This window comes from Bombina bombina, chromosome 3, assembly GCF_027579735.1.
Source record: "Bombina bombina isolate aBomBom1 chromosome 3, aBomBom1.pri, whole genome shotgun sequence".
NCBI classification, from domain to species: Eukaryota; Metazoa; Chordata; class Amphibia; order Anura; family Bombinatoridae; genus Bombina; species Bombina bombina.
The window spans coordinates 278,812,659-278,839,675 of NC_069501.1; the positions used below are offsets into that span (position 1 = coordinate 278,812,659).

The 27,017-nt window shown below is 38.4% G+C and overlaps 1 protein-coding gene across 1 annotated transcript in view; it reads left to right on the top strand.

Annotated features, from left to right (window-relative positions):
* LOC128653175 (smoothelin-like protein 2) overlaps positions 1-27,017 on the top strand; it is a 180,617-nt gene that overhangs the window by 31,920 nt on the left and 121,680 nt on the right. The window lies entirely within an intron of this gene.

Genomic DNA, 27,017 nt, shown 5'->3' on the forward strand with positions numbered 1-27,017 from the left:
AGGATTGTACGCGAGCGCAAATAGCGCTCTTGTGCAATGCTGTATTTCGGCAGCGGAATTCAGCCAGCCAGAAGTGAGCTGCGGCGGACAGGGGCGCGTATGTGGGTTAGAAGAAATTGCACTGTGGAAATGTTTCCAAATGTTGAATGTTGGTCTCACCATTTTACTGAGAGGATGAAAGAAAATAGTGGCCAGATCACAGGTAAACACTACTGAGATGGGGTAGGGGTGCATCGAAGCTGAACATTAGTAGGCATCGTCATTGTTTAGATAAAGGTTGATGCAGTTAAAATATGGTTTAATTTTCAGAATTCAGAGGAATTTAAACTCGAATCTTTTAATTAAGGCCCAACAGAGGACAGAAACAACTCAACCTTTTTCCCTGCAGTGCCGCTAAAGACATAAATGGATATTTCTTTTATTTGAGACTATATAATACTCAGTAAAAAAAAAATAAAAAAAATAGTATTTGAATTGTAGGATTCGCTTGCCTTCAGGGTACATGAATTGCTTTTTTTTTTTTTTTACAGTATTTGAAGCAAAAAACCTGAGGTGTTGCATATCTTACCCAGAACCCTCTTGTTCATTGGTAACAATGTGTATGGATTTTTACTGGGTAAAGGCAAGCGAGGATACTTGCCTCAATGTGCTAATTGCCTGTGCAATAATTTCTATTGATTTTACTTTTGCAATTTGGAGGATTTGAATCTCATGCTTTTATCTCCACCATAATTTTAATAATTATTTTTTTTTTTTTTTTAGAAATAATGGGCCAGATTGAAAGTAGAGTGCTAATTTCTCGCACTTGCCTGTTTGCGGGCGTGTGATAAATTACCAGCCATAACAAGAGACTGGTTATTGCTACCGCGAGCTTGAGGTAGCAATTAGTGCTCAGAAAATTAACCAGAGATCTGATCTCTGGTTAATTTTCTAAAAGTGCCCTAAATGCCCTCAAAATAGAGGGTATTATAGTTTTTCATAAAAAAAAAAAATTAGAAGTTTTTGTGGGCTAAAGTTGACGGGTGTGGGGTGTTAGGAGAAAAAACTAAAAAATGCCTTTACATTGCGGTATATGGGAACTGTGTGTTCCCACTTCCCAGTAAATGCATATATATATATATATATATATATATATATATATATATATATATATATATATATATATATATATTTGTTAATGTGTATATGCACATATTAACACATAAATATATATGTATATAATTATATACTAGCGCTGCGGAATCTGTTGGCGCTCTACAAATAACCGATAATAATATACAAACATTATATTTAAAAAATCTGCCCATCGCTGCGCTACTTACCTCCTTAACTGCACTAGGTTCTCATGCCTTGTCTTACGGCATGATAACGAGGCTCCCATTGGAGGCTATGGAAGCGCGTTCGCATTGCGCTCAACTTGTAATACCAGCGCACATTAACAATCCACTTGTAATCTGGCCCAATATTGGAGGTTTAAATATATAAACACCATGTCAAACATAATATTGGTCTTTGTTAAAGAACATATTCCATACATTTTTTATTTTTTTTTCCCCCAAAAGAAAACGGCTTTGAAATAAACACAGAAAAAAAAACTTTATTTTTGCGGGGGTGCTTTTTTAACTGTAGACACTATATATTTAATTCAATGGGTAACATCCTAGCACACAAGTGAGTTGTATTTGTCTTTAACAATTAACACGTGATATTGCTGATGTTAGTATTATCTTGCTAGTGTTTCTACTAGCGCTCCTGTTAGGGCCATTTTAAGTGAAGCAATTTAAAGACAATTTGTTATTCACTATTTTTAAGGGGGGAGTACAACATAAACTTAAGAGATTTTCAGAGACTAAATCAGTTTTATCCAATTCAAGATCATACAGAAGACTATTGCATCGAGCTAACGTAACTAAAGAATAAAACTGCATCTGAATTTACAATTGAAACCCAGCTTAACCAGGGAGGTCCAACCCCAACCAAAAGTGCATTCAAAAGACGAGCAGTCCTTGAAAGACAAGCAGTTGCAGAGTTCATATGAGTAAACGGCAGCATAAGAGGCTGACACCACCATAGGTAAAAGCTACAAGTAAATATGGTGCTGGAAATATTCAGGTGTGGGGATGACTTGCCTGTTCTGGTGACCCGTAAGAAGTACCACTTTATTTTGCGGCAGCCTGTTCTGGTGGCCTGCACACTTTGACCAACCAGTAAGAAGTACCACTTTATTTTGCGGCAGCCTGTTCTGGTGACCTGCACACTTTGACCGACCAGTAAGACGTACCACTTTATTTTGCGGCAGCCTGTTCTGGTGACCTGCACACTTTGACCGACCAGTAAGACGTACCACTTTATTTTGCGGCAGCCTGTTCTGGTGACCTGCACACTTTGACCGACCAATAAGACGTACCACTTTATTTTGCGGCAGCCTGTTCTGGTGGCCTGCACACTTTGACCGACCAGTAAGAAGTACCACTTTATTTTGCGGCAGCCTGTTCTGGTGGCCTGCACACTTTGACCGACCAGTAAGAAGTACCACTTTATTTTGCGGCAGCACGCCATCCCTTCTGTCTTAGAGTTGTAGGGAAAAAGATTTGTTTTCAATAAAAGCTGTAAAAGACATAATATGAAGTCAAAGGAAGAGCAAGGATTGCCAATTTGTGCATCTTAAACGATACAGTCATGGGACCTTTAAAGGAACATGAAACCCAAAATGTTACTTTCATGACTTAGGTAGAGAATATAATTTTAAAACGGTTTCCAATTTACTTAGTTCACGTTATTCTTTGTTGAAGAGATATTTATATAGGTAGCGTGTTCGTTTGTAGCACTACATGATGGGAAATAGTGTTGCCATCTAGTGCTCTTGCTAATGTATAATAGCATTGTTGCAAAACTACTGCCATATAGTGCTGCAGGCAAATGCAAACGCCTGAACTTACCTTCCTGTTTTCAACAAAGGATAACAAGAAAACAAAGAACATTTTATATTGGAACATTGGAAAGTTATTTAAAATTGTATGTTCTATATGATTCATGAAAGAATTGTTTTGTGTTTTGTGACCTGTTAACTCCACTGAAGATCTTTGGGAACATTTGGAAAGGGAAAATATGAAACTCATCTGTAGACACTCTCTGGGAGATGTCTGGGACAACGTTTTATAGCAGTTATAGTGGTGAATGGGGGTCATAACAAATATTGTACTAAAATACTGTATTACTTTTATTGCTGGTAGGGATGCATTTTTATAAGAACATTTTTTAATCAAGCAGCTTTTTAGAAACACTGAAATAAAAGCAGATTGTAGTAGTATACTCTCTTTTGTAGCCTACTGTATATGGGGGGAGGGGCACAGTTACCTTCTTCATTTTGGTTTGTTTTTACATTTTGCAATAGCATTATTATTACTCATTTCACTGCACTTCAGTACTCCAAAAACGGCAAAAGTATCTGCAGCAGATTCATCGTTTACATAAATGTTACCGTGAAGTGCTCTTTCATTTCTTTAAAAGATTAATATAGACTAAAGTCCATTATTGCGCACATTCCATGTAAGACGAAATAACTGGTAGTGAAAAGATGATGGGGAAATTATCTGTGGAACAGTGACCTTAAGATAGAGCGGTTTAAAATTATCTGCAAGTTGCACCATATGTATCAGCTCACAGTAGACAAATTGAAGTAACGTTTGGAAGTTTAATACTCTTTGGCATGCGTAATACTTACACCTCTAAATAAAACCTAAAATATTTATTTTGGCTTAAATGATGGAAAATGTGTACATATTATTCCTTCTTGTTGCATGATGTCCTGATTAGTTTGTTCACAAATATTTAGAATATAAGAAGCATTTAGCAAATATGTAAACTGAGTGCAGTGCAAAAATATTCTCTCCATGTTTATCATAGTGCAGTATATTAAAGAAAATATGGCTTTTGTGTTACAAATGCCACAAACTGCTGAATTAACAAATCTCTTTATAAAGCTTTTACATGTATACGTCGTTGTTGTTGTTTATTTGTGTAGCGCTGGGTACAGAGATTAGGGGTATACGCCAAAGATTTGTGATAAGATACAAAAAACATAACAGACTAAACAAAACTAGTACATACGGAGGAGTTCCCTGCATAAATTAAAAGAGAGAAGCGTTCAACCTGGGAACGAACAATAGCATAATAGCTTGTTCTATGGCTAGTTAATACCCAAGAAGCAGCCTCTTTTTGCTCAACATGTGCCTTTCAGAGAAAAACTCTCCTGTAGCATATCAGTCTGATCCTAACTTAACAGTACAGTCCAGCCCCGAAATACCAATATCCCTCTCTGAACAAGGGAAACAGCGAAACCCCAGATGTACGTTTCGGCCTAGTGTGGGCCTCGCCAGTGAGGTGCAGCCATATCCCTCTAGGCACACTGAGCAACGGGTCAGTTCCCTGGCCAGAAGAGCTTACAGTCTACAGGTTGACGGTGCAGAGACATAAGGTTAGGGGTAGCTTGTCACATGGATTGTAGTTGCAGCAGTGAGTCAAGGCAGTATCTAGTATCTGCTGTAGCCAAGCTTCACCTTGTTCACAGTCCCCAGCTGAAAGAAAAACAAAATGGCCTTCCTGGTCCTGTAATTTGTGTTTTACATGAGAACCCCATATGATTGATGTCTTCTTTATGGCATCTATCTCAGGGACCAGGAGTTAGGAGGAAATTGGTATGTTTGGTACTCTGAGTACTGCCTATATTTATTTTGTAGAGGGTTAGGCACGCCGCACAATGCCATACAATTGTCCCTTAAAATTTGCTGCCCACCCACCACAAAAAAATAATTTTGCTTCCCTAGTTACAGGTCTACGCAAAAGTCTGAATCTGTGCACATGTAGTCTGGGGTACTTATCTGTGTACAAATGCTCATTAGTATAAAAGCCACTGGCTAGTTTAGGCTCAGTTGGTAAGGTTGTTGCATGTTATAATAAAATGGAAAAAAAAGAATGCTTTTTATCTTTTAAAAGCACATAGTGCACCTCTTATGCTGCTGTACTGATTTGTATGTATAATGTAACCGGGTAAGAGATCAGAACCCTGCAGGATTCATTCCAGCTCTTAGATAGTGCAAAGTTATTTTTATTTATGTGTCCGAAACCATTCACATCATCAAGATCTGCAAGTAAATGTATTTAGTTCAGATGACACATGTCATCATTCTGGGGGGTTGCAGCCCACTGGTAGCCAAGAGGGGAATATGGAAGTGCTGGGCAACTGCAGAGGACTTGAAGGGACAATGAACCCCCAATTCGCACGTTGGGATTTATCAAGCCGCCGTCATCAGACCGCTGCTTCCCTTCCCTGTTCTCCACCTCTTAGCTGGAGAATTTCAGTCTCCAAAGTCTTGTTAATTGCTGACATGATACAAGCCCCACTGGAGCTCTGTGCAGTTGCAGTATTTCAAGTGCCGGTACACTCTGAATATCTAGCTATGCTTCACATGCATGTGCAGAGAAAAATGTTAACACTAAAACAGTTAAGTTTTTTTATTAGAAGCATTTTGCCAATACATGTATATTGCAAATATGTTTCTATTCAAAGATGTAATTCATCTAAGTACATTTCAATTTCCACCGGCATGTCCCTTTAAAGTGAAAGTACATTTTCACGAATGAAAGCCCTTTTTCTTTCATGTAATTGGCAAGAGTCCATGAGCTTGTGATGTATGGGATATAAAATCCTACCAGGAGGGGCAAAGTTTCCCAAACCTCAAAATGCTTATAAATACACCCCTCACCACACCCACAATTCAGTTTTACAAACTTTGTTTCCTATGGAGGTGGTGAAGTAAGTTTGTGCTAAGATTTCTACGTTGATATGCGCTTCTCAGCTTTTTGAAGCCTGATTCTTCTGAGTACAGTGAATGTCAGGGATGTAAAGGGAGTATCACCTATTGAATGCAATGGTTTTCCTCACGGGGATCTATTTCATAGGTTCTCTGTTATCGGATTCATCTCCTACCTCCCTTTTCAGAACGACGATATACTCTCATATTCCATTACCTCTACTGATAACTGTTTCAGTACTGGTCTGGCTATCTGCTATATGGGGATGGGTGTCTTTTGGTAAGTATGTTTTCTTTACTTAAGACACTCTCAGCTATGGTTTGGCACTTTATGTATTTATATAAAGTTCTAAATATATGTATTGTACTTATATTTGCCATGAGTCAGGTTTTCAGTATATTTCCTTTTGCAGACTGTCATTTTCATATCTGGGAAATGCATTTTTTAGGAAAAAAAAATTCTTACCTGGGTATAGTCTTTTTTCAATTGACTGTTATTTTAAATTTGCGGGAAAAATTAGGCTCGCGAGGGCGCAAAATGCCAAAGTATATTGCGTCATTTTTGCCGCAAGATTTTTTGGCGCAAAGTTACGTTCGATGATGCAAATTCGTCATTTCTGGGGTCTTAGTCGACGCCGAGTCCTTTCACAAGGTTGCGTCTAAATTGACGCGAGTGTGTAATATCCGGATGTTGTTAGCGCCAAAAAAAATTTCTGTTTGTGTTGTGCGTCATACTTGGCGCCAAATATTTTCATTATTTAAAGCCCCATTCCTATATGCCTCTTGCCTTTTTCTCTATCAGAGGGCTATGTTGTTTGCATTTTTTTCCCATTCCTGAAACTGCCATATTATGAAATTGATAATTTTGCTTTATATGTTGTTTTTTCTCTTACATTTGCAAGATGTCTCAATCTGATCCTGTCTCAGAAACCACTGTTGGAACCCTGCTGCATGATAACTGTTCTACCAAAGCTAAGTGCATTTGTTGTAAACTTGTGGAGATTATATCTCCAGCTGTGGTTTAAAATAGTTGTCATGATAAACTTTTACATGCAGATAATGTGTCCATCAGTAATAGTACATTGCCTGTTGCTGTTCCTTCAACATCTAATGTACAAGATATACCTGTGAATCTAAAATATTTTATTGCTGATTCTATTTAGAAGGCTTTGTCTGCCATCCTGCCTTCTAATACACGTAAAAGGTCTTTTAAAACTTCTCATAAAGTTGATGAAATTTCAAATGACTGACAACATACTGAATTATCCTCCTCTGACGAGGGTCTATCTAATTCAGAAGATCCTTCCTCAGATATTGACACTGACAAATCTACTTATTTATTTAAAATGGAGTATATTCATTCCTTGTTAAAAGAAGTGTGGATTACATTGGATATTGAGGATACTAGTCCTCTTGATATTAAAACTAGTAAACGTTTAAATTCTGTTTATAAACCTCCTGTGGTTACTCCAGAGGTTTTTCCAGTTCCTGATGCTATTTCTGATATGATTTCTAAGGAATGGAATAGGCCTGGTACTTATTTTATTCCTTCTTCTTCAAGGTTTAAAAAGTTGTATCCTTTGCCAGCAGTTACATTGGAGTTTTGGGAAAAGATCCCCAAAGTTGATGGGGCTATCTCTACTCTTGCTAAAAGTACTACTCTCTACTCTTGCTAAAAGTACTACGATTCTTTAGATAGGAAACTTGAATCTTATCTAAGGAAAGCCTATTTATATTCTGGTCATCTTCTCAGGCCTGCAATTTCTTTGCCTGATGTTGCAGCTGCATCAACTTTTTGGTCGGAAAATTTAGCGCAACAAGAATTGGATTCTGATTCATGTAGCATTGTTTGCTTGCTTCAACATGCTAATCATTTTATTTGTGATGCCATTTTTTATATCCTCAAAATTGATGTTAAATCTATGTCTTTAGTTATTTTAGCTAGAAGAGCTTTGTGGCTTAAATCTTGGAATTCTGACATGACATCTAAGTCTAGATTACTATCTCTCTTTCCAAGGTAATAAGTTATTTGGTTCTCAGTTGGATTCGATTATTTCAACTGTCACTGGGGGGAAGGGAGTTTTTTTGCCTCAGGATAAAAGACCTAAGGGTAAAGCTTCTAACCGTTTTCGTTCCTTTCGACAAATTAAGGAACAGAAACCTAATCCTTCCCCCAAGGAATCTGTTTCCAGTTGGAAACCTTCTTCAAATTGGAATGAATCCAAGGCATTTCAGAAACCAAAGCCAGCCCCCAAGTCCGCATGAAGGTGCGGCCCTCATTCCAGCTCAGCTGGTAGGGGGCAGATTAAGATTTTTTCAAGGATGTTTGGACAAATTCTGTCCAAAATCAATGGAGTATTGTCTCTCAGGGGTACCGAATAGGATTCAGAGTAAGACCTCCTGTGAGAAGATTTTTTTTCTCTCACGCGTCCCAGCAAATCCAGTAAAGGCTCAGGCTTTACTGAAGTGTGTTTCAGACCTGGAATTTACAGGGGTAATCATGCCGGTTCCGTTTCAGGAACAGGGTCTGGGGTTTTATTCAAATCTATTCATTGTTCTAAAGAAAGAAAATTCATTCAGACCAGTTCTGGATCTGAAAATTTTGAATAGTTATGTAAGTGTACCAACTTTCAAAATGGTGACTAGAAGGACTATTCTGCCTTTTGTTCAGCATGCACAATAGACTTACAGGATGCATATCTTCATATTCCGATTCATCCAGATCATTATCAGTTTCTGAGATTCTCTTTTCTAGACCAGCATTACCAATTTGTAGCTCTTCCTTTTGGCCTAACAGCTCCAAGAAAAGAAAAGGTTCTCGGTGCCCTACTCTCTGTAATCAGAGAGCGGGGTATTGCGGTGTTTCCTTATTTGGACGATATCTTGGTACTAGCTCAGTCTTTACATTCTGCAGAATCTCACACAAATCAACTAGTGTTGTTTCTTCGAAAACATGGTTTGAGGATCAATTTACCAAAAAGTTATTTGATTCCTCAGACAAGGGTCATCTTTTTAGGTTTCCAGATAGATTCAGTGTCCATGACTCTGTCTCTAACAGACAAGAGACAATTTAAATTGGTTTCAGCTTGTCGGAACCTTCAGTCTCAATCATTCCCTTTTTAGTAGCTATGTGCATGGAAGTTTTAGGTCTCATGACTGCAGCATCGGACGCGATCCCCTTTGCTCATTTTCTTATGAGACCTCTCCAGCTTTGTATGCTGAACCAATGGTGCAGGGATTATACAAGGATATCACAATTAATATCCTCAAATCCCAATGTTCGACTATCTCTGACTTGGTGGTTAAATCCCCATCGTATAGTTCTAGGGGCCTCTTTTTTTTGTTCATCCAACCTGGACTGTGATCACAACAGATGCGAGTCTTTCAGGTTGGGGAGCTGTTTGGGGATCTCTAACAGCACAAGGGGTTTGGAAATCTCAAGAGGCGAGATTATTAATCAATATTTTGGAACTCCGTGCGATTTTCAGGGCTCTTCAGATTTGGCCACTGTTGAAGAGAGAACCGTTCATTTGTTTTCAGACAGACAATATCACAACTGTGGCATATGCCAATCATCAGGGTGGGACTCACAGTCCCCAAGCTATGAAAGAAGTATCCCGGATACTTACTTGGATGGAATCCAGCTCCTGTCTAATTTCTGCGATTCATATCCCAAGTATAGACAATTGGGAAGCGGATTATCTCAGCCATCAGACTTTACATCCGGGGGAGTGGTCCCTCCATCCAGATGTGTTTTCTCAGGTTGTTCAGATGTGGGGTCTTCCAGAAATAGATCTGATGGCTTCTCATCTAAACAAGAAACTTCCCAGGTACCTGTCCAGGTCCAGGGATCCTCAGGCGGAAGCAGTGGATGCGTTGACATTTCCTTGGTGTTATCAACCTGCTTATATTTTCCCGCCTCTAGTTCTTCTTCCAAAAGTGATCTCCAAAATCATCATGGAGCAATCGTTTGTGTTGCTGGTGGCTCCAGCATGGCCTTACAGGTTTTGGTATGCGGATCTTGTTCGGATGTCCAGTTGCCAACCTTGGCCACTTCCATTAAGGCTGGACCTTCTGTCTCGAGGTCCGTTTTTCCATCAGGATCTCAAATCATTAAATTTGAAGGTATGGAAATGGAATGCCTAGTGCTTAGTCATAGAGGTTTCTCTGACTCAGTGATTAAATACTATGTTACAGGCTCGTAAATCTGTTTCTAGAAAGATTTATTATTGAGTTTGGAAGACTTATATTTCATGGTGTTCTTCTCATAAATTCTCTTGGCATTCTTTCAGAATTCCTAGAATTTTACAGTTTCTTCAGGATGGTTTGGATAAGGGTTTGTCTGCAAGTTCCTTGAAGGGACAAATCTCTGCTCTTTCTGTTTTATTTCACAGAAAGATTGCTAAGCTTCCTGATATTCACTGTTTTGTACAGGCTTTGGTTCGTATCAAGCCTGTCATTAAATCAATCTCTCCATCTTGGAGTCTTAATTTGGTTTTGAAGGCTTTACAGGCTACTCCATTTGAGCCTATGCATTCTTTGGACATTAAACTACTTTCTTGGAAAGTGTAGTTCCTTTTGGCCATCTCTTCTGCTAGAAGAGTTTCTGAATTATCTGCTCTTTCTTGTGAATCTCTTTTTCTGATTTTTCATCAGGATACGGCGGTTTTGCGGACTTCATTTAAATTCTTACCTACGGTTGTGAATTCTAACAATATTAATAGAGAAATTGTTGTCCCTTGCTTGTGTCCAAATCCTAAGAATTCTTTGGAGAGATCCTTAAATTCTTTGGATGTGGTAAGAGCTTTGAAATATTATGTTGAAGCTACTAAAGATTTCAGGAAGACTTCCAGTCTATTTGTTATCTTTTCTGGTTCTAGGAAAGGTCAGAAGGCTTCTGCCGTTTCTTTGGCATCGTGGTTAAAGCTTTTGATTCATCAAGCTTATTTGGAGTTGGGTCAAGCCCCGCCTCAGAGAATTACAGCTCATTCTACTAGATCAGTCTACACTTCATGGGCTTTTAAGAATGAAGCTTCAGTTGATCAGATTTGCAAAGCAGCAACTTGGTCTTCTTTGCATACATTTACTAAAATTAACGTTTTGATGTATTTGCTTCTTCGGAAGCAGTTTTTGGTAGAAAAGTTCTTCAGGCAGCTGTTTCAGTTTGATTCTTCTGCTTATGTTTTAAGTTTTTTTTTTTCATTTATGAGAATAAACTTATATTTTGGGTTGTGGATTATTTTTTTTCAGCGAAAAATGGCTGTTTTTATTGTAGCCCTCCTTCTCTAGTGACTCTTGCTTGGAGTTCCACATCTTGGGTATTGCTATTCCATGCGTTACTAGCTCATGGACTCTTGCTAATTACATGAAAGAAAACATGATTTATGTAAGACCTTACCTGATAAATTAATTTCTTTCATATTGGCAAGAGTCCATGAGGCCCACCCTTTTTATGGCGGTTATGATTTTTTTGCATAAAGCACAATTCTTTCCAAATTCCTTTGATGCTTTTTACTCCTTTCTTTATCACCCCACTACTTGGCTATTAATTAAACTGAATTGTGGGTGTGGTGAGGGGTGTATTTATAGGCATTTTAAAGTTTGGGAAACTTTACCCCTCCTGGTAGGACTGTATATCCCATACGTCACTAGCTCATGGACTCTTGCCAATATGAAAGAAATTAATTTATTAGGTAAGTTCTTACATAAATTATGTTTTTTTTAAAATACTATTAAAAACAGGGGAACTTTCATTCATGAAAGTTTACATTGCAGATGTTTTTTTAAAAAATACTTTTTATTCCTTGCAAGCTTGGAACACCGGAGCAGCGATTCCCCCGCCCCCAGGTCGTCTCTTCTTTTGTCAGAAATGATGAATCCGTCTTCCTCCAATCACGACATGGCCTCAGGCAATGTTTGCTCTGGGGGGGAAAGCCGTTAATGGAAAACAGTGAAAATTTACATTCACTTTAAATAAAGATATGGTCAGGCAATAAAAACAAATGCATGTGATTATTCAAAAAAGATCATTTACTTTTAGATTTGCACTTGTAACCTTTTATTAAATGTACAGTTTTCTGAATAGCCAACATTTAATGTCCTTGCTTGTAATGCAGTATGTTTATTGTATTGTCCCTTCCTACTGTTCAGTGAACGTCTCACAGATCGTCCTGCAGCTGATTACAGTACAATTTGTTTCACGCTCCGTTTGGCCAAGAAAGGTTTCAAAGCCAATTGTAACAAAAGTTTTAACAGTTATTTTTAGTGTTAGCTGCTCAGTGACTTCTTCAAGACTCCTAAAAGCTATTTGACATTTGTAGGACTTATTCTGCTTGTGCCAAAAATAAAACACCAGACCTCTGTCTCCAGTCTTGGAAGCACCAAACATATAGGCCCTTAGGGATTACTATTTCTAAATATAATTCACTGGCTGCTTTTGTTTATTTGACAATTCTGCAGTTCACTTTAAGATCTATGTAATATGCCAAAGTTTCTAATGTACTTTTGTGTTTGTGAATGTTAATGTATACACACCAGAGTGTTTTATTGCAGTGTCTCAAAAGGTTGCTCTAGACACACAAATACAAAATGCTATTGTAAATTTAAGTAATTTGTTAGCGCCGTTTTAAATTGTTTTGGGGTTTTTGAAAATTAATTTTACCCCCTTTTTATTACCTTTTTATTTGGCCATTTAAGTGATATTAAACAGTAAATAAATGTTGAATATAATGATGAATTCAAAGAAAAGAGAAGCCTGGTAATAATAAGTAGATGTAATTGTTAGAATTAAATTTAGCTGTTTAAATGCACTATGTCGCCAAAAGTCAGTTTGTGAAATTTCTGCCCCCGCATCACTCAACTTTTAGAGCTATTATTTTGAAGTGGAAGTGTCTAAGATCAAGAGCCCAGCTACGAAGTGGTAGACGCTGCAAAGTCACAGAGCAGGGCCATCAAGTGCTGAAGCATATAGTGCATATAATTCACCTATCATCTGTTGCATCACTCACTACAGAGTTCCAAACTGCCTCTGGAAGCAATATCAACACAAAAACGGTGCATTGGGTGCTTCATGAAATGGGTGAGCAGTTGTACACTAGCCTCACATCAGCGTGCACAATGCTAAGCGTCGTCTGGAGTGGTGTAGAGCAGGCTGCCCCTGGAATCTGGAGCAGTAGAAATGTGTACCCAGGAGTGATGAATCACACTTCACTATCTGGCATTCTGATAAAAAAATCTAGGTGTAGTGGATGCCAGGAGAACACTACCTACTGGAATGCATGCTGCCTACTGTAAAGTTTGGTGGAAGAGATATATTGGTCTGAGGCTACTTTTCAGGGTTTGGACTAGGGCCCTCAGTTCCAGTAACAAATAATCATAATCATAAAAGATACAAAGACATTTTAGAAAATTGGGTGCTTCCAACTTTGTTGTAACAGTTGGGGAAGGCCCTTTCCTGTTCCAGCATAACTGTGCCCCATGAATACATGGTTTGGTGTGGAGGAAATCAAGTGGCCTGCACAGAGCCCTGACCTCAATCCTATTAAACACATTTGTAATGGATGCTGATTGCAAGCCAGAACTTCTTATTGTACATTAGTGCCTGACCTGACATATACTGTTCTGTTGGCTGAATGGGCACAAATTCCCACAGACACACTCCAAAGCGTTGTGGAAATCCTGCCCAGAAGAGTGGCAACTATTATAGCTGCAAAAATTCAGGGGCAACTCCATATTAATGCCCATGGTTTTGGAATGGGTGTCCAACAAGCTCAAATAGGTGGGATGGTCATGTCAACATACTTTTGGCCATATAGTGTATGTAAGAAATAAGTGTTAGTTTCTATAAAGTAATTGATGTATGTTGAAACCTACGTTTCACGTATCTAATCTCTTCTGCTGAGGAAAATTAGAGACAGATAAAGTGAGCAAACAATGCTGGAGTGCAGTGCTAAGGTAACTATTTAACACTTCTTTTAAAGAGTGTCCTTTATGTTGGAAAGGGAGACCAGTTGAGGGGGTGACATTAGCAATGTGTTGGTATATATTTCTATGGTCTCTTCTGTGCATAAACTAGTTATTTCATCATAGGGCCAGGAAAAAAGATGGCAAAGTATGTGTAATGTAAAATTGCTGGCTACTAACCATTCAGAAAATATGATAGTACAGCACTTTTAAACCCCCCAACATCCAATGTTTATATACACTGTAGTTTGACTATCCAAAATTATACAAACAATTTATGTCCTTAAAATCATTCTGTGTGTAAAGCTTACTCCATATGAAGTACTGGGTAATGTATGCAAGGCAACAGCATAACTGCGAAGTCTTCTCCCAGGTTAAAAGGTTAAGTAGCCTTAGCACATTCATGGTCTTGCTCTGTCTGCTCTAGTGATTTTTATGGGGTCCCTACCTCCTTTCTAAACCTACAATAACAAATGGATAATGCTTTCTCCATACACTTTCTATTTATGCTTTGCTGTAATTGGAGTGCCTTCCTGGTAATGAAGGTCAACAGTTCCAGTAACAGATTTAAAGGGCAATTTTTTTTTCATTAAATAGAATTGGCTTTCTTGCACATTATGGGCTAGATTACGTGTTGAGCGCTAATTATCATTCACACTTGCACTCTAACTCCACTAGAAGTAAGTTTTTGCACTTGTCGGATACTGTGCGTATTTCAAGTTGAAAGTAAAATGTTTTCGCTCGACCTTTAACACGACGCGCACAAAAAAATAACACTCTACTTGCGTGTAAACCCAATCGCGTTTAACCAAGTGTGCTAACATAACAAAAAAGTTAATATTTTACATTTCAATGTTCTTCACATAGCAGAATATGTTCTATTTATTCATAATCACATATTTTTTTATATAAAACAAATGTTGGGAGAAGGATTCCAGGCAGGCCACTACCACAATAACTATTTTATATGCCTTACTGAATAATACATCAGGTGTAATAATTACCTGACAATCTACTTGAGGATATGGTGCATACCATTAACAATAAATATGAATCCACAACAGAAGAGAAATGGATACGTGAGCAAACGTATTTTAACAAGATAGGGACTACAACACTCTTTTAAGGAATTTAATAATTGTAGACGTAAGCATCAAAAGTGGATTTCAGTGGGGCGCTAAATAGATTCCAAATGGAATTAAATTGTATGAGATAGGCCGACGATCAACGTCCTATTGATATAAATCCTTAACTGTTAAGTCCGGCCAAAATAATATAAGACAACTTAAAGAAAATATTATGAAAATAATCCCAAATATAACAGATCAGGAGATTGTAAAGAGTATAACTCTCTCAACCCAAGCAACTAGTAATATAAGTTGGCGGGAAGCTCAAATAAAACTACTCAACAATTATTATTTTATCCCATATAGGTTGTATAAGATTTCTAAGATTAGACAAATAAGTTGTTGCTTTAAATGTAAAGAAGAAATGGCAGATATTATTCACTGTATATGGGCATGCCCTAAAATTAATCAATACTGGAGAAAGGTTAACTATTGGTTAAATAAATATCTTGAGAAAAAAATCACTATTACTTTCGACAGATTCTTCTTCTAGACTCAAATAGAAGAAATAAAGTAGAGCAACTCTTAGCTGTTAGAAATCAACTATTTAGAGAGTGGAAAACACCAAAGATTCCCACCATCCCTGAATTAGTAAATATATTAACTTTACAAATGACAATTGAGTTTTATGATACTAAAATCAATTCGGAAACACATTTTCAAGCCTTTTTTGCAAAATGGAAAAGATTTATCTGTGCTTGGCCAATACCACTGCAATACCAATTTATTGCTAGATTCCAGAATTCCCCAGTATTTCTTTCCCTGGTCTTAGGTAGTGAGCTACCCTAACACTGGGTAGATATAGCTCAGTTTGGGGTTTAATGTAAAAATAATGTCCGTTCCACAAGGCGAAACCTTTTTTTTTTTTTTTTTTTTTTTTTTTTTTGTTCCCTCTCTCCTCGCTTATAATACGTAGCACTTGAAGAGTATATCATGTTAGGTAATCAAAATATTGTTTGTTGTAAATTGTATAACGCAATGTAAAACTTATTTTTGTAAGGTATTAATGAAGACTGAAGATAATGAAGTAATCCTTGTAATGATATAATGATACTATGATTTGTATGCTGGAATACTATTATTGTACAGTATTATTCAAGGTAAAAGTGTAATTTAATGTTTGTTTGAAAAACCCAATTAAAAAAAAAAAAAAAAAAAGGATCAAAAGTGAATTTAATTGTACACATCTTGTGTAATTTTAACACTGTAACACTTCAAAAATTGGTAACAAACCCATCAAAATTGTGTACATAATGCCTATGATATAATATACATCAAGTTTGCTAAATCAATAATATGTAAGCTAAACATGTACTTTGCTTACCTAATAGCTGAAGGATTGAAGAGCAGGACACCGGATTAGAAGGTGTATTGGCTCTATGAAAGCAAGCTACTGAGCTTTTGTGGATACGGACAGCACGGCGGAGATGGTATAGTTCTGAGTATTTTGGAAAATAATCCTTACCTTTGAAATTATATCAGAGACACTATATCAAACTTCAGTGCCCCAGTTACTATACAAGAACTTTATCCGCTACATATGCTTTGCTATACATTGCTGTTGCATTGTTATTTTGTGCATATGAATGTTATTGCTCATATTCTTGCATAAACTTGTACATATTTACTTAAGAGAGAACTTGCCATAGCACTTAGATCCCCGGTATTCATACTACCCAGGTATAGCTCCTATTGGTGTTCCTTAGGGGTCCTAGGGTTAGTAGGGGTGTAGTACAAACGACTTGGTCTCTCAGATTCCTCGCTGTTATCTTTTACTATACTGCATTATCCCTGCTATATGGACATGTGATCTAAAGCTTAGATCCCCACAGAGTTCTGTCCTGGTCATACCTCCTTTGATTGTCTGGGTGGTTCAGGGTGCAGAAGGGGTGTAGCTGAAGATCATTAGTCCTGATTTCGCTGCTATTTCAGCTGTATGTTTAGAAAACCTACTGATAGAAATTCAATTTTACATGCCACCAGCAACCATCCAACAGCACTTCTCAAAGTAATCCTGAAAGCCCAACTCTGTCGGGCTGTCAGGAACAATAGTGACGTGACTAGAAGAGATCAACAACTTAAAGAAATGCAGCAACGCTTCACACAAAGAGGATATAATCCCCATCTGATTCATCAGAGTAGAGTGTCAGCTGAAAATGAGAATAAAGCCTTGACTACTTCCAGGAGCAAAGATGAGCAGAGAATGACCTTTACGACCATATATAGTCCCCTAACGAGATCTTTGGGAAAGTCATTGAGAGAACATTGGCACATTGTACAAGGTGACCCTTCACTTCCATTTAATGCCTGCCAACACCCCAGAGTGTGGGTACAAATATGACAAGAATCTAAAAGATCTTCTGATGCTGACTGACCCAACTCATTGTTATACTTCAGAGACATGGTTGTCATGGAAAAAGAAACCGGGGTGCTACAGGTGTTTGGGGTGCACCACCTGCAATTCTATGATTCCAGGGGCCACCTTTGGCCATCCACACCGCAACCAGAGATACAAGATCAGGCATGTGTTGACCTGTACTACCACACATGTGGTTTACTTATTAAATTGCAGTTGTGGGCGGTTTTATGTGGGTAAAACCACTGATGATGCCAGAACTCGGTTCGCCAACCATAGGTCCTCCATCAGGACATCTTTTAAAAAGGGTTCGAGTGATCAGCCTGTGGCTAGGCATTTTGTGGAAAAAGGACACGGACTCCAGGACATACGATTCACCTTAATAGACCATGTCCCCCCACTGAGGCGGGGGGGTGATAGAGATACACTTCTTCTACAGATTGAAGCCAAGTGGATCTTCCGGCTAAACACCTTGCAACCCCATGGACTTAACACAATGTTTGATTGGCACTGTTTCTTATAGTTAGGTATACAGTTCTGATGGACGTTCCCTGCTGAGTGTCAAGATCATTGAATCTTCTAGAACGGACCAGGAGAGTCCACTTATCATTTAATTTACCATCTATCTTTACTAACGGTGTCCTGGCTTGCATAGTTCTTCTGGCCTACTTCTTTTCACATTCCCTACTGGTGATTAGTGTTACCCGCTATTTGCATGTTCTTACATTCCCTCTTTATATGAATGTGTTCCTGAATGGATAATTAACGATCTGCGCCTAGGCGAGACTCTACTGTGATACGGATGATTGTATGTTGTTCTTTGGCCGGGGTCCCTGTCCCTATTTGATTAGACTGATCAACCATACTATATCTATCAAACTTATAGATATATATGCTTTTCTAACTAGTTATGTGGCAGATGCTCTAATACAGTATCCGATACCCTTGCTCTGGCCCTTTTCAAGTTACCCATGGTCATGTAACCCTACCATACAATTTGTGTGATTGGCGATTGCTCCTGATGTGATATTAACTGCTGCTGTTCTCAACGGACATTACTGAATCTGTGTATTGGGCTTTGCGTGTGGCTCTTCTAACGTTTGTGGTAAGCCTGATCTTCTATGAGTGTGTCCTCTGTGTGTGAGGCCATGCTTTTTACTTTACTCCTATATGCCTTTGCTTACATTGTCGCAATGCTTTTATTGTATCTTAGTTATGCATCTGCTGTGTGCGGCTCGGTGCGATCAATCACCATGGCAGCAGTATACAATTCCTGTGATTGGCTCATTGCCCCCCACGTGAGTGACCTGTGTAGTTCTGGGTTTCCGTACACTGCGTTGTGTACTGATGCAGTGATGTGGGTCTGCAGCGATCAAGGATGTGTCTCCCCTTGGTGAGTTTTTTAACTTTCTCTAATGATGATTTAGAGTTTCCCTATGTCTCATGGAGTTAAAAGCGATAGTTTGATTGACTGAATGAGTACCGTCATTCTGCTTTTTCTGTTCTGTGTGTGTTCCGTTTTGGTTTCTATTTCTACCACAGTTCCCTTATTTAACACCTGGGCAGTCACTATTTATGTAGGAGCTGGGATGGCTCATATAAATCTTTTAATAATATGACAGCACTTGATTGTTTACATTGTGACTCATAGGTCACCATAGTCAGTTTGGCGTTTTTTTGTTCTAATTGGGGGGAGGGGTTTGTTTGCCACCGTGTATAAAGTCACTATTGTTTGTTGCACGCATTGTCTGAAGAAGGGGATACATTGTCCTCGAAACGTCACAGTTTTTCCAAATAAAAGTATTTCACAAAAAAAACAGTGAGTGCAAGTTTGTTGTTCTTATATATATATATATATATATATATATATATATATATATATATATTCCTCACTCTGCTGCGATGATTTTTAGTGACCAGTCACATGTTTAGCTTGCATATTATTGATTTAGTAAGCTTGATGTATATTATATATTTTTATATTTATATAATGTTTTTTTGTTTTGTTTTTTGGTAATCTATCGCTATCTCTCTATATAGTACTGTGCAAAGGTCTTAGGCCACCTAAATGGAATGGAACCCTAATTAATGTCATTGCTAACACCTGTGTTTGTCCTACTATTTTCATGTCAAAATGACTGCTGTGAAAAAGGTCTATTACACCAGGTTTGTGGAAGACATGCTTGAGCGTTACATACACATGTGGTATGAGTTTAATTCATTGGACACTTGCTAATAAGACCAACTTTCAATCGCATCAAAACAATTCAAAATGCCAAAGATCACAGAATATAATTGTCATAAAATCATACTTTTCCATCAGGAAGACCACTCTCAAAGGGAAATAAGAAAACAAACTGGATATCCAAGCTGTTATAAAGAAATTTGTTGAATCAGGAGAGGTCAAGGACAAAAAAAGGACTGGAAGGCCAAGAAAGCTTTCAAAATCTTATGAGAAGTTTCTCAGTTTCTTCTTTGAGGGACCAGAAAAAGTCCAGCATGGACCTGGCTCAGCATCTGGCAGCTTCATCAGGATGAAAAGTTGATTCTTCTACAGTTCAAAGAAGCTTGATCAGGAATGGTCTTTGTGGAAGGGTAGCAGACAAGAAACCACTTTTTTGGAAAGGGAACAGGGTGAAAAGGCTAAGATGTGCAAAATCTCACAAAGATTGGAATGAAGTTCAGTGGAAAAGAGTATTATGGAGTGACAAATCCAAGTTTACCGTTTTTGGGTCCAATCGTTGACAATATGTGAGAAGAAGAGTTGGAAGAATGAGGGCTTGCGGCCTTCAGTGAAACATAGTGGAGGCTCTGTCCTGGTTTGGGGCTGCATTTCTGCCAGTGGTGTTGGCAATATTGTCTGAATTGATGGGATCATGAATGCTGAAAAGTACAGACAGGTTTTAATTTATTATGCCATTCCTTCTGGAAAGTACCTGATTGGGAATAGTTTATTTTTTAGAATGATAACGATCCCAAGCTCACTGCTAATGCAGTGAAATCCATCTTTGGAGAGAAAAACAGCTGATAATACACTGACAGTCATGGACAGAGTCCATAACTGAATATTATAGAGGCAGTATGGGATCACCTGGAAAGAGAAAGAATAAATAAGATAACCTTAATCTAAAGAGGAACTCTAGGAAGTGCTGAAAGAAGTCCGGTATAATATACCAGCAGATTACTTCAGAAAACTTTAGGACAGTCTCCCCAAAAGAGTTCTAATATGTGTATAATGCCAAGGGAGGTCACACTAAATACTGACTTTGCCTGAAGAAGCCATTTTGTTCTGAAAATGTTGTTCCTTTTTGTATTTTGTGAACATACTTCCTGTATTGTCTGTATCTTTAATAAAGAGATAAAAAAATAAATATAGATGGTCGTTAAAACTGCTAAAACAACAAATAAAAAAATAAATATATTTTTAAAAATTGTTTATTTATAAAAATATAAATAACTTTATTCCCCTATGTGAAGAACATTGGAATTTACAGTAAATACATAGTAAAACACTTAATTATTGGATAAATATGATGTTACATGTTTTCAGCTACTTAACTACAAATGGCTCCAATGCACTTGTTAAGACATGTATACATATTTATACATAAGAAAATATAAATTAAAAAGTTTGGATCTCAAAATATATTTGTATTACGGAATTCCGTATTTGGGGATTTTTACCTGTATATAAGATTGTGTGTGTATAATGATATAGTTGAATTACTTTAACCCCTTAACGACTGAGGACGTGCAGGGTACGTCCTCAGAAAAAAGGCAGTTAATGCCTGAGAACGTACCCTGCACGTCCTCAGTGTGGAAAGCAGCTGGAAGCGATCCTGCTCGCTTCCAGCTGCTTTCCGGTTATTGCAGTGATGCCTCGATATGGAGGCATCCTGCAATAACCTTTTTAAGTAATCCGGTGCAGAGAGAGCCACTCTGTGGCCCTCTCTGCACCGGAGATCGGTGGCTACCTGCGTTGGTGGGTGGGAGCCGGACCGGGAGGCGGGTGTCGGCCATCGATGGCCATGTGGATGTGAAGGGGGGCGGGATCGTGGGCGGGGGTGGCTGGGGGCGCGCGCGTGCACGGGAGGGTGGGGGCGGGCGCGTGCACGGGGAGGGAGCGGGTGGGAACCGCTACACTGCAGAAAATGTGAAAATAAAAAGATAAAAAATATTGAAAATGTAAATAATCAGCAAGGTGGTGGGGGTTTGTCTGTGGGGGGGTGGGGGGGGGGAAGCTACACTACAGAAAAAAAAAAAACAAAGAAAAAAAAAGCACTTTTTATTGTAAACTGGGTACTGGCAGACAGCTGCCAGTACCCAAGATGGCCCCCAATAAGGCAGAGGGGAGGGTTAGAGAGCGGTTTTGGGGGGGATCAGGGAGGTTGGGGGCTAAGGGGGGGATCCTACACAGTAGCATATGTAAATATGCTAAAAAAAAATTTCATTTTTTTTTTAAAACCCTTTTATTTTAGTACTGGCAGACTTTCTGCCAGTACTTAAGATGGCGGGGACAATTGTGGGGTGGGGGAGGGAAGGGAGCTGTTTGGGAGGGATCAGGGGGTGGGATGTGTCAGATGGGAGGCTGATCTCTACACTAAAGCTAAAATTAACCCTGCAAGCTCACTACAAACTCCCTAATTAACCCTTTCACTGCTAGCCATAATACACGTGTGAGGCGCAACAGGATTTAGTGGCCTTCTAATTACCAGAAAGCAACGCCAAAGTCATATATGTCTGCTATTTCTGAACAAAGGGGATCCCAGACAAGCATTTACAACCATTTGTGCCATAATTGCACAAGCTGTTTGTAAATGATTTCAGTGAGAAACCTAAAATTGTGAAAAATTTTACGTTTTTTTTAATTTGATCGCATTTGGCTGTGAAATGGTGGCATGAAATATACCAAAATGTGCCTAGATCAATACTTGGGGTTGTCTACTACACTACACTAAAGCTAAAATTAACCCTACAAGCTCCCTAAAAGCTCCCTAATTAACCCCTTAACTGCTGGGCATGATACACTTGTGGTGCGCAGTGGCATTTAGCGGCCTTCTAATTACCAAAAAGCAACGCCAAAGCCATATATGTGTGCTATTTCTGAACAAAGGGGATCCCAGAGAAGAATTTACAACCATTTATGCCATAATTGCACAAGCTGTTTGTAAATGATTTCAGTGAGAAACCTAAAGTTTGTGAAAAAATTTGTGAAAAAGTGAACAATTTTTTGTATTTGATCGCATTTGGCGGTGAAATGGTGGTATGAAATATACCAAAATTGGCCTAGATCAATACTTTGGGATGTCTACTAAAAAAAAATATATACATGTCAAGGGATATTCAGGGATTCCTGAAAGATATCAGTGTTCTAATGTAACTAGCGCTAATTTTGGAAAAAAATGGTTTGGAAATAGCAAAGTGCTACTTGTATTTATGGCCCTATAACTTGCAAAAAAAGCAAAGAACATGTAAACATTGGGTATTTCTAAACTCAGGACAAAATTTAGAAACTATTTAGCATGGGTGTTTTTTGGTGGTTTTAGATATGTAACAGATTTTGGGGGTCAAAGTTAGAAAAAGTGTGGTTTTTTTCAATTTTTCCTCATATTTTATCATTTTTTTTATAGTAAATTATAAGATATGATGAAAATAATGGTATATTTAGAAAGTCCATTTAATGGCGAGAAAAACGGTATATAATATGTGTGGGTACAGTAAATGAGTAAGAAGAAAATTACAGCTAAACACAAACACCGCAAAAATGTAAAAATAGCCTTGGTCCCAAACGGACAGAAAATGGAAAAGTGCTCTGGTCACTAAGGGGTTAATCTATACAGTAACCAGTTTCATATTTGTTTCAGACATCAAAAGTATATAGCTTACCGTCTTCCTACTTCCTGGTGTCTGCTTAGCACTTAGTCATTTAGGAGTATAAAAGGCCTGAAGGAGAGAAAATAGGAGACATGACAGGTGACACATACACGACTGACACCTAACTAATTAGGGATCCATATGTGTCACTCTGTAAACAATTATATTTACTGAGCTGCTGTTCATTCCTAGTATGCATTTGTATTATGACCCTGGGGAAGTCTCCCTAAGGGTGATGGGGGGGGGGGGGGGGAGGAACCAGACATGGACTCCTTGCCAAATGTGCTTAAAGCAATATGGCTACACCTCACTGATGGGGACCAATGAAGGACGAAACAATTATTTTGGGGTTGTCATGTTCCTTGTTCAGAAGAGAGTTGCCTGGTATTTCAGGGCTGGGCTGACTTTACCAAGTGGGCTAAGACTGATATACTTCAGGAAAGTTATCCTTTGTGAAAATAACTATTGGGCTAAAAGAGGCTGTTCCTAGGTGGTAACTTTCTATAGAACACGCTACTGAGCTGTTCGTTTTTAGTAGAGCGCTTTTCTTTCTGTTTGCATTTGAACAATGACATTTAACAGTAATTAAACAAACATCTTTTCTAATATTTTGTTGCACCATTAAAGGGACAGTCTACTTCAGAATTTGTATTGTTTAAAAAGATAGATAATCCCTTTATTACCCATTCCCCAGTTTTGCATTAACAACATGGTTATGTTAAAGGGACAGTAAAGTCCAAATTAAACTTTCTTGATTCAGATAGGGCATGTAATTTTAAACAACTTTCCAAATTACTTTTATCATCAAATTTGCTTTGTTCTCTTGGTGTTCTTAGTTGAAAACTAAACCTAGGTAGACTCATATGTTAATTTCTAAGCCCTTGAAGGCCGCCTCTTATCTGAATGCATTTGACAGTTTTTCACAACTAGAGGGTTTTAGTTCATGTGTGCCGTATAGATAACATTGTGCTCACGCCCTTGGAGTTATTTAAGAGTCAGCACTATTTTGCCTGAACTGCAAGTCTTTCAAAAGATCAGAGATGAGGGACAGTCTGCAGAAGCTTAGATACAGGGTAATTACATAGGTAAGAAGTGTTGGTTATGCAAAACTGGGGAATGGTAAATTAAGGGATTATTTATTTTTTAAACAAGAAGATTTTTGGTGTTCTTTCCCTTTAATCTGTTATTACCTTGTATCTAAGCCTCTGCAGACTGCCCCCTTAGTTCAGTTATTTTGACAGACTTGTATTTTAGACAGTCAGTGCTGACTCATAAAAAAAAAACTCAACGAAGTGAGCACAATGTTATCTATATGGCACACATGAACTAGCAGTCTAGCTGTGAAAAATTGTCAAAATGTACTGAGATAAGATCTATCCACGGGAGGTGGCAAGGCAGTCATTATAAATAAAGTAAAGCCGTGCGGTAGAGTGATCCAAGCCGCAATATTTTGTAACATGCTTAACCAACATTATAAACCATAAACTGATAAACAGAGGACCTTACATAGGAAATCCATATTGGATGAGAAAGTCTCAGGAGAGTTTTAAGTGGCAGGAAGGCACAACAAGTTCCTGAGAGTTTGATAATAGTGCCACTGGAATCATCGTTTGATAATAGTGCCACTGGAATGGAGTCGTCGCCCAAGATTTTCTAGGGCAATAGGGACTCTGATCTTAGATTTTGGGAAACTCTTAACCTATCCCACATGCAGCTAGTTGAGAGTGTCTCCTTAACATGGACTGCTTGAATGCTGATGGTGCTGCGATCATGAGACCTAATCTCCATATGGAACCCACTGCAACATGTCTCCGGTCTAAGAGGTACTTCAAGTCGCAAGGCAGGGAAAAGTCAAAGCACATGATTGCCTGGCTATTTCTTCTGCTATCCGTTCTGGATAGTTGCAGCCCTGGGTGCCTTTGAGAAAAGCAGTGTGTCACATCTACTACCCAGTCTGACAGTATATACATATGGTGGGGACTACTCACAGTGAGAGCCGTGATATCGACTGGCGGGGAAAGCGAGTGGATGTCCCTGCTCATCTTTAACGAAATCGGCTGAGCGGTTCCGGGAGAGCTGTATGACCTGATGCCCAAATGCTGAGGACCGTCTGTCTGGGAGAGCGAGTCCTCGTCATGCAGCTTTTGACTTAGTGGTGAGTGGCTAGCTACGCCAGATGAGACACGTCTAGGTGCAAACAGAGCCTCCGCTTCCTCAGCTAAGATCTTAAAGAGCTTCATAATATCAAGGTAGGTATCGTTAGCAGTGTGTTCATCACAGGTCTCCATGCTGATATCCTTGGTATTGTCGCTCCCTCAGAGTCGGTAGCTGCCATGGCAGTAAAGAGGCTTCCAAACTAATATTACCGCATATGTCTTAGCTTAATAGGTCACTGCTTCATCATGGTCAGCGGTTTATAGTTGCCAGGGAGTGCCGTAAACGGCTAATCTTGTCCTGCGTGGGTCCTCTCGATGGAGCTAAAAGATGGCTGCCAGCATGGAACCTGGAAAATCGGTAACAAGCACTTCCACTGAGCCGAACGGTCAGATATATAGATTTTAGTAGTAAGTAGCTGGAGCTATGCTATCGTGCGACCGCTCAGGCTCAGTGCTGGCCCCGCCCCCCTTCGTGCTGGCTCCGCCCCCAAAGCTGATCTTTTTTTAAACTTATATACCAGTATCAATTGTACCCTTTTTTTTTTTTACTAATGCTAATTGGCTTATGGGTTATTTGTACCAATGCCCAGTATTTATATTCATGAAGCATCAATCAAGCAATGGGCATTAACAAGAAGTGTCTATACGCCAATGTTGAGTTGTAGGGTATACACAGTAATACAGCTGTGTTAGTGTCACTCTACAATCAAAAACATTTACTTTGTTCTTATTTCTTGCAAAAAAACAACTTCTTTTTAGATGAAGCTCTTTCATTTGGATATAATGTCCCATAGGTGTTCAATGTCCCTTTTAATGAATCTATAGCTTACAAGGAAATATTGTTAAACTGATCAAATGTTGAAAACGCAAGCAAAAGAAACAGGTGACTAATATTAACACGTTCTGGGGTACCTACATTTCAAATATTTATGAAGTCGCATTCTACCTAGGGTAATAGTGTTATATACCTTTTTTGTTTTATTCATTTATTTATTTTAACGAGGCGTGACACACTAATTTTGAATCAGTTGAAAGTGATGCAGCATATCTGAAGAAACTGACTTGAAAATATCACCTAACATTTCTCTGTAAAAAAGGAAGATATTTTACCTCAAAAGATAATCAGGATATTTGTGCCAGGAATTGCACGGGAGCACTATGCAGATGAAGAGTAGCTCTGTATCACAAAGCACTTTTACTCTGGTAATCTAAAGGAATTTTGAAGTAAAATATCTTCCTTTTTTTTTACATAGATGTTCGTGTGAAATTTTCTTGTCAGCTTTTTATAGTTATGCTTCATCACTTTCAAGTGATTTAGCAAATGGGCATTATGTGCTTTTAAGTATTTACGCATGATTAATAACCTGTTTTTATTGATTAAATCATTTTCCCTTGATGCCCCTATTTATCCCTCGGTGTATTACAAAGAAGGTATAATGCTAACAGTACGTGTTTGAGATGTGCCTCATCTAGTCTATGTTGCAATGTTTCTCTGCCGTTCCTGTGACAAGGGAGGAAATACATACTCTTGGATAATGTTTCTAATTGAAACAACCTGAGACAAAAGTACTGTTTTTTTTTTTGTTTTTTTTCAAAATAAGAAAATATAGAGAAGGAACTTGGTTATGAAGCTCACCTGTAGATGAGAGAGCAGTAGATTAATTGATGATATTTGTTTTAAGATTTAGACCAAAAATATACGAGCCAGAAATGTTCAGAAATCAGAATG